We start from the raw sequence: 14,513 nt of genomic DNA on the forward strand, positions 1-14,513 counted from the left end.
TGATGTTTAGTCCGATCAATAATTCCCAATGGGTAGTTCATAAACTGTTGCATAGTGCAGCAGTGGCCAATCACATTCCTACGGTGGATCAAATGATGTTTAGTCCGATCAATAATTCCCAATGGGTGTCATCAACTGTTGCACTGTTGCATAGTGCAGCAGTGGCCAATCGCATTCCTACGGTGGATCAAATGATGTTTAGTCCGATCAATAATTCCCAATGGGTAGTTCATCAACTGTTGCACTGTTGCATAGTGCAGCAGTGGCCAATCGCATTCCTACGGTGGATCAAATGATGTTTAGTCCGATCAATAATTCCCAATGGGTAGTTCATCAACTGTTGCACTGTTGCATAGTGCAGCAGTGGCCAATCGCATTCCTACGGTGGATCAAATGATGTTTAGTCCGATCAATAATTCCCAATGGTAGTTCATCAACTGTTGCACTGTTGCATAGTGCAGCAGTGGCCAATCGCATTCCTACGGTGGATCAAATGATGTTTAGTCCGATCAATAATTCCCAATGGGTAGTTCATCAACTGTTGCACTGTTGCATAGTGCAGCAGTGGCCAATCGCATTCCTACGGTGGATCAAATGATGTTTAGTCCGATCAATAATTCCCAATGGGTAGTTCATCAACTGTTGCACTGTTGCATAGTGCAGCAGTGGCCAATCGCATTCCTACGGTGGATCAAATGATGTTTAGTCCGATCAATAATTTCCAATAGGTAGTTCATCAACTGTTGCACTTTGGCAAGAGTGCAGAAGCTGGGCAATCGCAAGGCTGCGAATCCAGATCTTGGTCACGGAATGACTCGACTTTTACAGGGTCAATACATCGGGAAGCATCTTTTTAAAATCCTTTATATTAAGTTCACTTGCTTGCTTGCTTAGGACCGTGCAATCTTTCGGTCGTGTTTTAACCCACTCTCCGTGATCCAATCGAGCTGACATTTTGCACACAGACTCGTTGTGCGTGACAATTAATGTTCGTGAAATTTTTTTTCACAAATTTTCCACTTTTTAGGGAATTTTTTAAAAATATTTCATTACCAATTGCTTAATGCTGCCATGCAATCATCTGACCCATAGGTGGCATCCATCTCAAGCCAGAGGACGAGAGGACTCTAGTAGTCGCCACACATATAAAGGATTTATAGTGAAAAACTTTGTTTTTACGGGTTTACTTGTTTAAATCCTTTATATTAAGTTCGCTTGCTTGCTTAGGACCGTGCAAATCTTTCGGTCGTTTTTTAGCCCACTTCCCGTGATCCAATCGAGCTGACATTTTCCACACAGACTCGTTGTGCGTGACAATTAATGTTCGTGAAATTTTTTTCCCAAAATTTTACACTTTTTAGGACAAAAATATTATATTTAATTACCAATTGCTTAATGGTGCCATGCAATCATCTGACCCATAAGTGACAGCCATCTCAAGCCAGAGGACGAGAGGACTCTAGTAGCCGCCACACATAAAGGATTTATCGTGAAAAACTTTGTTTTTACGGGTTCATTTTTTGGTGGTGAAGTCAGCAGCGGTTGTACTTGAGGAAGACTTAGCCCCTGTCGTGGGATGGCTGCGATGCCCACCGCTCGCTCAGTGCCGTCAACACATCGGGGTGGGAAACCTTTTGTGACCGTTTGAAAGAAGTTTCAGGTCGTAGAATCGGACACAGCGCCCGGTGGCTGGGGCACAGATTGCCCATCAAAAAGTTGTAATTTTAAAAATCATCTCTCGGGGGTCGATAAAGCGAGTACTACTTTGTGGAAAGCAAACAGAGGTTGTCCTGTACCGGTGTTTTTCACTCATTCTCATAGGGGGGGACCACTTTCGCCATGAAGGCATCATCAGTGTGGTGAGGGCCGCCACACGCTTGAAACCATTTGGGATTTCGACAGCAGCATGAGGGGGGGGGGGGTGTGTTTTCACATTTGCGTCATGTCGCTGGTGGCCTTGCGATGAAGAAGTCTGCGGCCTATACAATACACCCACCCTGCTGCTGCTGTGGCAATGTGCACATGTCCCACCACCGACTCACAGCTCTGCAGGCACATGATGTATCTATTGTTTTGAAATTATTAGATGGGACACTGCCCCAGAGGTCGCAAACGGGTTTTGTTTCCTTACCCGTACCTGGCCGCACCAGGGTCGCGAACGGCTACCCGTACCCGGTCGGGTACGGGTAGCCGGGTATCGGGTAGGGTACGGGTATCGGGTACCCGGTTGCGACCTCTGCACTGCCCCAACGCTCATTCGAGTGCAACAATCACACTAGCCTTGAACGTGGGCTGACTCACAGAGCCGCGCTGTGAGCACCCCACGGCCCCCAGTCAAAGTCGCTCTAACCACGACGCTTCGAGCCGGTGAGCACCCGGGTGAGGGTTGACAATCAAGACCTGGGGGTGGTGTGAAGAGAACGAGGTGGGTCCGTGCAGTGGCTCGTTCGTCGAGGGGCGAGACTAAGCTGTCTCGGGTGTGGACCAATCACTTCAAGGACAGTGGATACACTATCAGAGTTGTGTGTTTTGTTTTGCATTCTGCTGCAGGTATTGTGGTCTATGCAAACATGGCAACATGTAAAAAAAGGGTGTCAGTTTTGTTGCCAGATAGAAGGGTACAAAAAACAATTCTATTTTTTACTGGCAAATGAGGTTCCAATGATGTAAATGCTTACCCCGAGCTCTCATACTCTGATGGTGCATTGTCTTTGAGTTGTACGCCTTTTGGCATCATCTGGTCCAACCCATGTGAGACTAGGCTCTAAGGAAAGCTGTCTCGGGTGTGGACCAATCAACTTCAAGGACAGTGCATACATTATCAGAGTTGTGTTTTGTTTGCATTACGACTGCAGGTATTGTGGTCTATGCAAACATGACTCCTTGTAAAAAAGGTCACAGTTTTGTTGCCAGATAGAAGGGTAAAAAACCAATTATCATGCTTCTGTTTACTTAATGGGAGAGACGTTAACTTCGAACTCTGGATAAGCGCAAGAAATGGAAGTGTGCGTCTCTTGTCCTAAGAGAGGATCGCGCATACGGGAGTTGCACACCGACACCCCCTCGCCAGCATTGCAGAGCAATGCGATCATTACGATAAAGACGGTGAGATTTATTTCTGAGTTTTAATGTAGAAATTCAAGTCTTGGCAGCCTTGGCTGCGTCGGTAAACAAAATGTATTCAAATGGAAGCTCGTTAAAAACGGGGTTGTACATCCAGGAGAAATACACTGACGTTTGTCAACAGCAACTTGCAAAGAGAACGCTAAAATACATCGCTAAAATACACCGCTAAAATAGTACGCGCAGTACAACGCAGGCCAGTGAGTGGTCTGGACGATTTGTTAAAACGTTACAAATATCTTGCTCAAACAGTATTAATACTGACTCATGTTCTGGCTGGCAATTGTAACAACAACAACTTTAAATTTCGATTTAAAGCTTTCGTGACTGCAGGGATTCATCTTCTTGGTTCTTTCGGTAAAGTCACGTAGAAGGGAAATAATAAATAATAAAAATAAAACTATAAAATAATTTTCACGACGTTTCGGCCACAGCGCAAGCAGCCGTCCTCAGGTGAAGAACAGGTCTGTCGGAAAGACGCGTCCTGAATGAACAGGTCTGTCGGAAAGACAGTCGGAAAGCTTGCGGTGTGGCCGAAACGTCGTGAGAATTATTTTATTATGTTTCATTTTTATTATTTTATTATTTCCCTTCTACGTGACTTTACCGAAAGAACCAAGAAGAACAACAACAACGTCATTCTACTTGCATGTAAAACGGAATGAATAAACTACAGAGATGACAACGTGTAAACAAACAAACAAACACCGCAGCTTCAGAGAGACGACAACAACCGAGGAGGAATTGCACAAACAGTGTAAACTACACAAGCTGCATGCTATGTCAAATAACACTGCGTGAAAGTTTAGCAGAATACTTTTATCTTTTCAAGACTAGCGAAAGCAAACCTTTAACATTGTAAACATTGAGTAACGCTGCTTTTGTAAAAGACGGCACTGGTAGAAAACTTATTCTTTTTTAAAATGTGCACATAAAAGGCTTTTTCCAGATCGTTCTTGTATCTTCCATCTACAGATGTTCCTAATCATAGCATATCTATCCACATTTAACATGCCCATTCCTAACTCCGTTTTCCACCTCTTTGCAATCATTTTAATACGAAAAAAACACCTCGCCCCTAGTACCCACGTCATTCCAACAGCATTTCAGTTAGTCCAGAAACACCTTTGCTCAAAAAACATCCTGCATCCACAAAACACATTTCAGGGCACGGCAGTGGTCTGCTTGCGACGCATTTGTTCTCAGAGCGACCGGCGAGTTATCACGAGTCAAAGCATCGTTAATTTTGGAGCTTTCGTGACTGCAGGAATTATTCTTTGGTTCTTTCGGTAATGTCACGTCTGAAGATAAAATAATAAATAAATTATTAGCATACTACGACGTTTCGATTGCAACACAAGCAATCATCATCAGGTATAAATGAAATAGCAACAAAAAATCTAACCAGAAAACTATAGACAGACAGATAAATTAATTTAGTGTGTTCTTTCTCCCCTCTCTCCTAATGTTCAAGCTTGCGTACTTTACTACGCGTTCTTCGTACTCATTGACATGTAATTTTTTTCTCTAACCCCTCTCCTCATCTCTGCCTCCGCCCCCCTCTGTCTATTTAAGGCTCGCCACAGAGGACGATCACCCCTCTCTGTGCCTGTGTTACTCTCTCTCTATGTATCTTGGTGATGTCTGTCTGCTTATATGTCTGTCTATAGGTTTTCTGGTTAGATTTTTTGTTGCTATTTCATTTATACCTGATGACGATTGCTTGTGTTGCGATCGAAACGTCGTATATATGCTATTATTTAATTTATTATTTTTATCTTAGAAGCGACTTTACCGAAAGAACCAAAGAACAACGCATCGTCGTCACTCGACCCTTCAGTGCCGCCATTTTGTTTCTTGGCCTTCACCCATCGCAGGATCATCTCCGTCGGCACGGTTCAACTCAACGGCGGGAACTCTCTCTTTGTTTCCCACGCCCCCCCCCCCCCGCGCATCCTCCCACTCTGCCTCGTCGTTCCGGCCCTCCGCCCCGCATCCGTCATCCCCCTCGTTGAGCTCTTCCAATCACTCACCCACCCACTCACTCACTCACCAACCTCTCACTCACCACCCACCCACTCACCCACTCACCCACCCACTCATCCACCCACTCACCAACCTCACCACTCATCCACCCACACACCAACCTCACCCAATCACCCACTCACTCACCCACCCACTCATTCACTCACTCACCAACCCTCTCACTCACCCACCCACCCACTCACCCACCTACCCCCCGCGCATCCCCCACTCCGCCCCGCATCTGTCATCCCCCTCGTCGAGCTCTTCCGTCGCTCCCGGCGCCCCCAAATCCGCTCCCGGCGCGCCCGGCTGCCCGGGGTCGCCGCAGCACGAGTAGCGGCGGTGCACGTGCTGCGAGTAGCCGCCCGAGTGCGAGAAGCGCCGGCCGCAGCGCCCGCAGCGGTACGGCTTCTCGCCCGAGTGCAGCCGCGAGTGCTCGATCAGGTGCTGCTTGTGCTTGAACGCCTTGCTGCACACCTCGCAGCGGTGGGGACGCCTGCCTGCGACGGACAGGGAACGGCGGGGCGGGGTTATCGCCCTCGCACGGCATGCAGGAGGTCGTGGGTTCGAACCGGGCGCTGATAGCCCGCTGTATATTTGCATACTCTTAGTTTTTTCGGTAAAGTCACGTAGGTAAAAAATGAAATTAATAAAAATAAAATAAAAATCACGGCGTTTTGGAGGCAACACAAGTCTCCGTCATCAGGTGGGGACCGTCACAGCCAAATTTGCTGTATACAGCCTCCAAAACGTCGTGATTTTTATTATTTATTTTTATTAATTTTAATTTCATTTTTTACCTACGTGACTTTACCAAAAAAACTAGGAGTATGAATCCTTGCAGTCACGAAAGCTTCAAATCTAGAAGTATATTTGCAGTTTGCGTGTTCTCTCCCCCATGGTGGCGTGGGTTTTCCTCCGTGTGTTGGGTTCCCCCCCCCCCACACACATTTATAAACAGGCATTTAGAATTTGGCTGCTGTGAATTTCCACGCGAAAAGCCACTTAATTGGGCTACAATTCGTGATCGCAAGGTCGCTTCTGAAAAAGAGCTGCATAGCACAGTGGGCCTTACCTGGTAGAAATAAGAGTTAGTCGGGTTTTTTAGTAAAATAAAACATCAGCGAGCTGGGGAGGCTGCGAGATTCACTTCACGTGGCTGACGGCATGAAACGGGGGCGGTAAACACAGCGGTGCCCACTGGGGATACTCTTCACCGCCGACATGATAAGCCTCAACATGAAATCGGTTTTACAAATAAACACCAGCTGTGCTGCTAATTGCACTCCGGTTTTGGTGGGTGAGCAGCGCGTTGACACGGCGAGGCAGCGACACCCAGAAACCAAAAATACCCACGCGGGCGCACGCACACACGCACGCGCACGCACACACACGCACGCACGCACACACGCACGCACGCACACACGCACACACGCACACACGCACACTCGCACACACGCACACAGCACGCACACACGCACACGCACACAGCACACACACACACACGCACACACACACACGCACACACACACACACGCACACACGCACGCACGCACACACACGCACACACGCACGCACACACGCACGCACGCACACACGCACACGCACACGCACACACGCACACAGCACACGCGCACACGCACACACGCACGCACACACGCACGCACACACGCACACACCACAACACGCACACACGCACGCACACACACGCACACACACGCACACACACACGCACACACACACGCACACACGCACACACGCACGAACACACGCACGCACACACGCACACACACACACGCACACACGCACGCACACACGCACACTCACACACACGCACACACGCACACACACACGCACGCACGCACACACGCACACACACACGCACACGCACACGCACACACGCACACGCACACACGCACACACACACACGCACACACACGCACACGCGCACACACACACGCACACACACACACGCACACACGCACACACGCGCACGCACGCATGCACGCCCAACCGCGCACACAATCGTGTTAGTGGGCGACGCCGGTTCATTACACGGCGTGTCCGTCATGCCGTTCATTCTTCCATTTCGTTAAAAACTTAAGCGAGTGCCGACGGTCGCGCGTCATCCGATTATTACAATTCATCACCTGCCTCCGCCTCCGGAGAAGACGCGTGAGAGCGGCGCACGATGGATGAAACCCGCCGCCCGTGAGCGCAAGCGCGCGGGGACGCGACGCCGCGTACCTGCGTGCTCGTACTTGTGCCGCGGCAACAACGGGCCGCTCTCCTGGAAGGTTTCGTCGGACAGGTCGCGGGCGAACGAGCTCCCGGGCACGCGCTCCCCCCTCCTCTGCCGCTTGCGCGCGGGAGCTCCCGAGTCTGTCACCGCGACCGAGCCCACGGGGACTCCCTCTCCCCGCTCAGGAGACTCTCCCTGTGGAGCGCGATCGCCGGTGAGCCGCCGAGGTTAACCGACGGAATTTCGTCTCCTTTGCGTATTTGCCTCTCAGCTACCCACTCGGCCATCCACCCACTCAGCCACCCACTCAGCTACCCACCCACTCAGCACCCACTCAGCTACCCACTCAGCTATCCACCCACTCAGCCACCCACCTACTCAACTACCCACTCAGCTATCCACCCACTCAGCTACTCACTCACCCAGCTACTCACTCACCCAGCCACCCACTCAGCTACTCACTTACTCAGCTACTCACTTACTCAGCTACTCACTCACTCAGCTACTCACCCACTCAGCTACTCACTCACTCAGCTACTCACTCACCCAGCTACTCACTTACTCAGCTACTCACTCACTCAGCTACTCACTCACTCAGCTACTCACTCAGCTACTCACTTACTCAGCTACTCACTTACTCAGCTACTCACTCACTCAGCTACTCACCCACTCAGCTACTCACTCACCCAGCTACTCACTCACCCAGCTACTCACTCACTCAGCTACTCACTCACTCAGCTACTCACTCACCCAGCTACTCACTCACTCAGCTACTCACTCACCCAGCTACTCACTCACCCAGCTACCCACTCACTCAGCTACTCACTCACCCAGCTACTCACTTACTCAGCTATCCACTCACTCAGCTACCCACCCACTCAGCTACTCACTCACTCAGCTACTCACTCACCCAGCTACTCACTCACTCAGCTACTCACTCACCCAGCTACAATCACTCAGCTACATCTTGTGGATGTGCACAATGTCAGCAGCGTTGATTCAGAACAAGCAGATTCTGGGATCGATATTTGACATACAGTGTCTCATCAGCCGAGGCAGACTCACTTGCATCAAGATTTTATCTGGAGGGACCCGCTCTTTAATATGTGGATCCTAGTTCGACGCAACATCACGTAATACGAAGGATTTCAGCAACGAAACATTCACGCATCTATCTCTCCGCACAATGAATAAGGTTCAACACGTGAATTGTAAACACAAGGCGGCACCACCGGTGCGGTGTGCTTCCGTGTTAGTCCAACAGCGCAACCTCCAAGCAGTTTATTCTTTGGTTCTTTCGGTAAAGTCACGTATAAAGATAAAATAATAATTTAAATTAAATACTAGCGTACGACGTTTCGATTGCAACACAAGCAATCGTCATCAGGTATAAATGAAATAGAAACACAAATCTAGTATACTTAGAAATGTAATGTAATACAACAGAGAGTCGGATAACATAACGGTCAACACCCTACCTGCTTGATTACATTCTTCCTGAGAATGCTAAATTTGAGAGAGAGATTAAACACAGAACCAGAAACATAGACAGACATATAAGCAGACAGATATCACAGAGATACTCCAAGCAGTTGCTCTTACCTGTGCAAAGTGGCGCATCTTATCGTGGAAGTCGGCGAGAGCAGCCGCGTCCGCAAGGCCTCTGTACGGTGACACGTGGGACAGCAAGGCTGCTTGGTCCAGGCCCGTGTAGGGACTCAGGCCGGGGTCACCCATGTGGAGGGCCGCAATCAAACCGGGCGGCAGAAAGGCCGCGAGCACGGGACCGTTGCCGTAGCTGGAAGTGACCGTGTTCATTGTCGGCTTGTTCTCGTGTAAACGGTCAACGCCGTTGTTGCTCGACGAGCCGTCGGTCACGTGAGAAGCACTCGAGTCCAGCTCGCCGTGCGATCTCTTCGCGTAAGTCAAGTCCAACGGCTCCTCTTGGCGCTCAACGCCACTGAATCGTGGAACTCGACAAAGCCCGTCTCTCCGAGCCTCGCCGTGCTCAACTTTGGCACCGACAAGTCGAGCGGCCGGGCCTGGTCTCGACCGCGGCGAGGACCGTCCGCCACGCCGGCGGGCTGCCCGCTCTCCGCGTGACCTGCCGCCGAGTCGGATCGGGCACCCGTCGGCGAGCCCGCCAGGTGCCGCTCCGGACTTCCCTCCGTGCCGTGGCCGGCGTGCCCAGCCGATGCCGGGCCGAGCTCGCGGGAGGGAGAGCCGGACGCACGGTGCTCCGGCGCTCTGCCCGCCGCGTTGAATTTCTCCTCCAGCCACTTGGAGAAAACGTCTCTGGGGAGGTTCATGGCCAACGACATCTTCATCGACTCCTCGGGACTCGCCTCGACACTTCCGGCAAGGCAGTACGACTTCAGGGAAGCCGACTGGTCTCCGAGTCCGGTAGCGCCGCTCCCTTTCAACCCCTTTCCGGCCGACGACTTCGACTTCTTTCGTTGAGCCGGAGACGGAGGCTGCGGCGCTGCCGGTTGAGGCGACGCGTCGATCTCGTCGTTCACCTTGCAGAGGTAGCGCTCGTGTTGGCGCAGAGGTACTGCGCTCGGAAACGGTTCGTGGCGATAGCGGCACGCGTGGCGAGCCGCCCCTTCCACGTGGGAAGAACGCTCGTGCAGATCCGGCTCTTTGGTCTTGATCTTGCCGGCGGGACGACCCGTGGCCTCCGGTCCACTGATCCGCAGGAAGTCCTCGTTGTCATCGTGACCTGAGCTCTGGGTGGCTTTGGGAGACGTGGCGACGGCCCATTCCATCTTGCCGGCGTCAGCCGTCGAGGCAGCGGCAACTGGAGATGTCGCCTCCCGCGCCGCGCCGTCCGCCGTGACGGAGCCCACGCACTTGTTGGCTCTCTTGTGCGAGCTGTACGAGCCCGAGTGAGAGAAGCGCTTCTTGCAAATTGGGCACCCGTACGGCTTCTCCCCTGGAAATTACAAACAAACACAGCCACGATGGAGGTTTCTGGGTTACATCGCGTCAGTGTGAACGACGCGTCGTCAAAAACCGACACGGCCGGTTCGTAAAGTTTGCGACGCGAAACACAACGTGCCGATTCGTTACACGAGCTCAGCACGCCGGCGTGCTGGAGAGCAAACCCACGACATTTGCAATTCAAGTGCGGCGACGTTTTCGCCAGTAACTACAACCAGCGTCATCAGGTGGGCAGCCAGAATTGTGGACGATATCGGTCGCGAAAGTCGTCGTGTCAAAGCAAAACATTATAAACGCATCATCCAAAGTGCCGCGTGACGCGGTGAATGCGGCCTGCGCTGTAGACACACGCGCAGGAAGGAAATCACAATTGAAGCTTTCGTGACTGCAAGGATTCATATTCTTAGGTTTTTTCGGTAAAGTCACCGTGTAGGTAAAACATAAAATTAATGAAAATAAAATAAAATAAAAATCACGACGTTTCGGAGGCAACACAAGTCTCCGTCATCAGGTGGGACCGTCACAGCCGGATTAGCTGCATCAAGTCGTGATTTTAATTTTATTTTATTTTCATTAATTTTGATGTTTTACCTACGTGATTACCGAAAAAACCTAAGAATATGAAGGAAATCACGTCGGTGGGTGCGTTCTGCCAAACGTCGCAATTGTTCCACACTCACCGCTGTGGATGCGGAAGTGTTCCTTGAGGTGGTGTTTGCTCTTGAAGTCTCTCCCACACTCTGTGCACTTGTGGCTCGCGGCAGCGGGAGGCTGACCCTTCTGCGCAAAGATGGAACAGAGGTGCGAAGTGAGAATCAGAATAAAACAATTTTACCGGAGGGAATCAGATGAGCTATGAAGCTCTTCAGCACGGGCGTTGGGTAGGGGCGAGTAAGCGCGACTCCGCAAGCAGCTCAACGACGCGTCGCGACTTCTATTCCCCGCACACATTCAGACAGACACATTCAAACAGACACATTCAGACAGACACATTCAGACAGACACATTCAGACAGACACATTCAGACAGACGCATTCAGACGGACGCATTCAGACGGACGCATTCAGACAGACACATTCAGACAGACACATTCAGACAGACACATTCAGACAGACACATTCAGACAGACATATTCAGACAGACACATTCAGACAGACACATTCAGACAGACACATTCAGATGGACGCATTCAGACAGACGCATTCAGACAGACACATTCAGACAGACACATTCAGACAGACACATTCAGACACATTCAGACAGACGCATTCAGACAGACACATTCAGACGACGACATTCAGACAGACGCATTCAGACAGACGCATTCAGACAGACACATTCAGACAGACGCATTCAGACAGACACATTCAGACAGATGCATTCAGACGGACGCATTCAGACGTGCGACGATGCCGGCAAACGGGGGTCAGTCACCTGGCCCGGCCGGGGAGGTCGCGGTGATGTGTGGAGATCCGCGAGGGCCCCCTCGTGCCGGCGGCGAACGTGCTTCCGCAGCGAGCCCCGACGCTTGTAGCCGCGGCCGCAGTGAGGGCACGACAGCAGCGGCGGCGGCGGCAGCGGCGGCGCGGCAAACGAGCCGTGAGTCCTCGGGCCTAGCGGGCAGGCACGGGGCGAGGGGGCCGCTGGTGGTGCGTGAAGAGACGACGCAATCCCACCGATGTGACGGACCGCTGTCGAGTTTGGTGGTCCGTGTTGTTCACGTCGTCTGTCGTGAAAATTCGGTCACGGTTCCTACGATCGCTGTTTCATTGCTTTTATGGCCAAGCGTGGTGGTGTTTCTTTTAGACGCTGTCGCCTCGACAGACCTGTTCTTCACCTGAGGACGGCTGCTTGTGTTGTGGCCGAAACGTCGTGAGAATTATTTATTATTTTTATTATTTTATTACTTCCCTTCTACGTGACTTTACCGAAAGAACCAAGAAGATTTTATGGCTTTGTTTTGGTGATTTTCGAAAAGTGTTTTGGTTTGGCCGTGTTTTGTTTGTTGTAGTACGGAGTTAGACTGATGGCCTTAATCTAAGTTGCACGCCTCCCTCTCATTCCGCTTCTCACTCTGCGAATGCGTCGCTTAACGGAGATGCCACCGCCTGCGTTGGCAAATACGCAATTGCCGGGTGTCTTGCGATGCCGCTGCCACAAGCGTGGCACGCCCGGCTCTGGTTGGCCCACCCCGAACCGCTGAACGTAACGATCGCTTGGTGAAATTAGCCGCAATCCAGAATAACGTTTGGCCACGTGGCCCAGGGGTAGAGAAAGTGGCTCGCAATCGGGAGGCTGCGAGTTCAAATCGTCATTTGGGGATGGGAAGTTGATTCAGCCTGTCACCGCTTTGGTCTCTCACGCCATGGGAATGTGAAATTCCCACCAGTGGCAATGAATCGGTACCCAGTGAGACGATCACAGCTGCCTCAATGCTCGCTGGAGCAGAACATATACTCTGTGGATATAGTTCTTGTTGTTAAGTCGACAAATGCTACAAACGTTTTTTTTTCGATTTAAAGCTTTCGTGACTGCAGGGATTAATCTTCTTGGTTCATTCGGTAAAGTCGTCACGTAGAATGGAAGTAATAAAATAATAAAAAAAAACTAATATAATAATTCTCACGACGTTTCCGCCACAACGCAAGCAGCCGTCCTCAGGTGAAAACCAGGTCTGTCGAGAAGACAGAAGACAGGTCTGTCAAGAAGACAGAAGATAGAGTCTGTCTTCTCGTCAGACCTGTTCTCCACCTGAGGACGGCTGCTTGCGTTGTGGCCGAAACGTCGTGAGAATTATTTTATTTTATTTGTTTATTAATATTATTTTATTTCCCTTCTACGTGACTTTACCGAAAGAACTAAGGTGTTTTTTTTCCCTTTCATTTTAAACACAACGCTAACAACTACGCTGTGAAGTCTGAGCACGTGCGCTTTACTCTTACCGCCACCGCACCACCGCCACCACCACCACCGCCACCACCGCCATCACCACCGCCACCACCACCACGGCGAGTGGCCCCACTGCCCGGCACATCGCACTCCGCCAATGTCCGTCCTGCGCACTGCCCAGCGCCTCGGCAGTCTTGTCCACGCCGGGATTGACACCGGTCCCCTCTAAGTTCGTCTCGTCATCCTCCGCCGCCGCCGCCGCCTCCACCTCGTCTTTCCTCCTCTTCGTCCACCTCCTCGATGATCTGCAGCCTCTCCTCGTCGTCCTCATCCCGGTCGCGGTCTCGCATCGCCGCGCTCGCGTAGCTCGCCACTGCGACCGAGCAGAGCGGCGCGTCAGCGCGTTTGCCGAAGGTTTACCTTCAAGGGTGTCACTCAAAGGAAAAACCAGGAGGGCAACTGTGGTGAACATTGCTTCACGCTCGCTTCTAAAGATCCATTGCTTTGTTATTTCGATGTAAAGCTTTCGTGACTGCAGGGATTCATCTTCTTGGTTCTTTCGGTAAAGTCACGTAGAAGAGAAATAAAAATATATTATCATAATTATTATTATATGATATATATATTATATTATTATATAATAATAATTATATAATATTTATTATATTATTTATTATTTTATTTATGTTTATTTTATTTACTTCCCTTCTACGTGACTTTACCGAAAGAACAAGAAGATACTTTATTATTAATATATTCCCCCCCTCCCGCCCCTCCATTCCCAGTGTGTGTCTATCACATCTGACACGAACATCATTTTGTTCACCTACGTGACTTTACCGAAAAAAAAACCTAAGAGTATGAATCCTTGCAGTCACGAAAGCTTCAAATCTAGAACATCATCACGATCAGCGAGGATGACCGGGCGAGACTGACGCCACGTGCTTTGCCAAGGCCAGGTTTGTTTTCCCACCGTCCCCACTAATGGCTTAGGTCTGTGAATAAACTTTTACATTGCGGGCAGAGGTCACAAACGTGGTTTTGATTCCTTACCCGTACCTGGCCGCACCAGGGTCGCAATTGGGTACCCGTACCCGGCCGGGTACAGGTACCCGTTCCCTACCTGACCCGTACCCTACCCGAATGAGTGACAAACGGTTACTCACCAGTGACTCACGGCCGACCCGTATCCGTACCAGGGTTGCGATTTGCGCACCATTTCCGCAAACATGCTGTTTTCGACCGCATTTCGCGGTAGTTTCTGTGACCCTCTTCCGCACAAATTTCCGCA

General features: G+C 50.7%; 1 pseudogene; it reads right to left on the reverse strand.

The window, feature by feature from the left end:
- Nucleotides 1–4,991: 4,991 nt before the first annotated feature.
- On the reverse strand, nucleotides 4,992–13,595 carry LOC133339862 (zinc finger E-box-binding homeobox 2-like; annotated as a pseudogene).
- Nucleotides 13,596–14,513: the final 918 nt, after the last annotated feature.

Source organism: Lethenteron reissneri, unplaced genomic scaffold, assembly GCF_015708825.2.
Source record: "Lethenteron reissneri isolate LAM-NWPU_2019-01 unplaced genomic scaffold, ASM1570882v1 scaffold_458, whole genome shotgun sequence".
In the NCBI taxonomy this organism is placed as follows: Eukaryota; Metazoa; Chordata; class Hyperoartia; order Petromyzontiformes; family Petromyzontidae; genus Lethenteron; species Lethenteron reissneri.